Source organism: Argentina silus (assembly GCF_951799395.1).
Source record: "Argentina silus genome assembly, chromosome: 2".
Classification (NCBI taxonomy): domain Eukaryota; kingdom Metazoa; phylum Chordata; class Actinopteri; order Argentiniformes; family Argentinidae; genus Argentina; species Argentina silus.
Genome location: NC_139656.1, coordinates 31901682 through 31904856, shown reverse-complemented (window position 1 = coordinate 31904856; position 3175 = coordinate 31901682). Strand labels below are relative to the sequence as shown.

The following is a 3175-nucleotide window of genomic DNA, read 5'->3' as shown; positions in this document are numbered from 1 at the left end:
AAAAGGGGGAGAGGCGTGTGATTGGTTACCTCGTGGAGGTGTGACTCCTTCTTCTTCGCTGATAGGCTGAGGTGTTTCTCCAGCACAGCACAGTACTTCTCTGTCTCTTTGTCGTACTTCTTCTTGGCCTCCTGTCACACAAAGACGCTTGGGCGTTAAAAATACTCCTTTTCACTCTTTTCTGAGGCCGTGACATTTAATTCACCTCACCAAGGTTTCAGCTCAATAGCCTTCCTCGGGCTTAAATAGCAGTGAAAACTTCAATATCAATCAATAAAATGTATATATCAATCTGTTTCATCATCTGAGGCTCTGGACACCAATAGTGCAAGGTCATATTTTTCCAAAACAAACACATAGAGAGCTGTACTTTGACATAGTCACTGGTGACTTCTGGGAGAACAACATGAGCCATGGTCTTTCAATTACACAGTAGGGTTGACACAGACCACAAGGCCTGGCCAATGACCAGGGCACAGATTGAATCACAAGTCAAACCAAGTCAAACTTTATTTACAGTGCATTTCAGAGAGCCTAAACACACTTTACACCAGAGGAGGCTGGCGGAGGTAGAAATCGGAGTTCTGTTCTGTTGTGTTCTGTTCAATGTTCTGTTCCATGCATTGCAATGAGCCCGTCCTCCGATTTCTACCGCCACCAGCCTCCCCTGCAGTCCAAGTTAGAGGCAAATGAAAATAATGAAATATGAAATAAATAATGAATATACCACAGGTGGCCAGCGATCTCAGCCCCCCTCGTGTCTGGCTAATGGAACCTCCCAGCTCACAGCTGGAGGGAGAACAATAAGCTGCTATAATACCATCATCATGTTTCGGAGAAGTTGACATCATCCACAGACACACACACACACCCACACACACGCATGCACACACACGCACACACACACGCACGCATACGCTCACTCACTCACACACACACACACACACACACGCGCACTCACACACACACACACACACACACACACACACACACACACACACACACACACACACACAGCAGGGTAGGACTGTCTCGGCGCCCTAGGGTACACTCAATGAGTCGACACCTGCTAGACCGCTACTGCGTGACCATGACGATGATGACGATGATGTCACTCCTGTTCCGTCACATGACCCAGCCTTTCATGACTGGCCAGGTTCCACAGGAAGAGGAACCCTCTGAAGGACAGATCCATCAGCAGCAGCTGGTCAGCACATCAGCCAGGGGAAATGGTCTGCATTACAATGAGCCCGTCCTCTGATTTCCACCTCCACCAGCCTCCCTCCCGATGCAGATAGAACTGTATTGTATAGCACAGTATAGAGGTCGAGTGACTCCCCTGTCTGCATACATGGAGAGTCTGTATGTATAGCCAGAGGAGGCTGGTGGAGGTAGAAATCGGAGGACGGGCTCATTGTAATGCATGGGATGAGGAATGGTAGGAATGGTTTCAAACACTCATTCTGTGTTGAACCACGCCATGAGATTTAAAGGTGTAATACTGTGGTTTTCAACCATGTATGCACTGTTAGTAAAAAAGTGTTCTTCATTTGTCCCTGTAGGTGCACCCTGTGAAGAACCCTTTTTTGCTACTCACGACTGTAGCACCTTTTTCTTCTAAAGGTGTGCATGTGAACTGGAACATGGACGTGGAAACGGAAAGGCTGTTTATGGTTTTGGTGTGTGTGCACATACCACATTCCTACAATTGATTGCATGGCCAAATAAACTTCTTCTTCTCTTCTTCATGTGTTGGGTAAATGGGTCCAGGAGGGGGCAGCATCACACCAGCAGTCACCAGCTCTGGCCTGCAGCAGAGGACTACACACAGGTACTGTACACAGAGAGGCTAATCTCTGTCATCAATCATGTTTGGTGGAGTGATGCTAACCCCTGTGGTGCTGTATACAGTAGACTACATTGAACGTAGAGTCCTGTGTCACCTCTTTGAGACCAAGCTTTCCTAGTTCGGAAAGCCTGGGGAAATCCTTTGTAGAAAGTGGCTACAACGGGGTGGAAAGAGCTGTTTGAAATGAGTGAGAGCCTTGTGACACGTTAAACCAATCAGATACCTTGCTTGGACGGAGCTCGAAAGAAACAGAATTCATTTTTTTCTTTAGGTTTTCTTCCACATTTTCTTCAATGTTGCAAGCTAGCATCTAGACACAACGACTCTCTGCAAAACAGTCCTCCCGGTCACATAGCAACAAGCAACCGTGTAACATCCAATGAAATTGCGAGCACATTCTCCCATCGCTCCGTCCAGTTCAATCCAAGACAGATCAGCTAATCTAACATTCTCCAGACCTCCAAAGGAGGCGTGAGAACAACGTGATTTGTGTGGAGGTATGGCCATGCCAGTCTAGGACCTTGGCTGGTAGAGCACGGCGCTAGCAACCCTAAGGCTGTGGGTTCGGTACCCGCTGCGACCATATCCACTCACTGGCCACGTTATTAGGTACACCTTGCTAGTACTGGGTTGGACCCCCTTTTGTAGCCCATCTGCTTCAAGGTTTGACGTGTTGTGCGTTCAGAGATGGTCTTCTGCATACCTTGGTTGTAACGAGTGGTTATTTGAGTTACTGTTGCCTTTCTATGATCTCGAACCAGTCTGGCCATTCTCCTCTGACCTCTGGCATCATTTTCGCCCAGAGAACTGTCGCTCACTGGATATTTTCTCTTTTTCGGACCATTCTCTGTAAACCCTAGAAATGGTCCCCATTCTGATGCTCGGTTTGAACTTCAGCAGGTCGTCTTGACCATGTCTACATGCCTAAATGCATTGAGTTGCTGCCATGTGATTGGTTGATTAGATATTTGCGTTACCGAGCAGTTGAACAGGTGTACCTAATAAAGTGTATATTAAAGCTGGATACACTCACTGTAGCGTAAGTCACTTTGGATAACAGTGTCTGCTAAAAGCCATATGTTATGTATTATGTCACATGTAACCATGCTGTTATGCTGGGATCGTAACTGCCAAAAACACAACCCCAACTACAGTGAAACTGAGGGCAAACTGTTTACGGTACGTTTGAATGAATGATCTGGGGTCAGTTTCCCAAAAGTTTACAGTAAGTAGTCCTTGATTCCTCCCGACAAACCCAGCCACAAAGCCCAGAGAGAGTAACAATTGTAAAGTCAATGTTTACAGGCCAATCTTCTGTCCGTGAAA

General features: G+C 46.7%; 1 pseudogene across 1 annotated transcript in view; it reads right to left on the bottom strand.

Moving 5' to 3' along the window:
• Positions 1-3175, bottom strand: part of LOC310801331 (rho GTPase-activating protein 26-like) — a 48387-nt pseudogene that overhangs the window by 4215 nt on the left and 40997 nt on the right. Inside the window, exon 5 of the transcript XR_014555087.1 lies at positions 16-131. The product of XR_014555087.1 is annotated as a rho GTPase-activating protein 26-like (transcript). The remainder of the gene's footprint in view (positions 1-15; positions 132-3175) is intronic.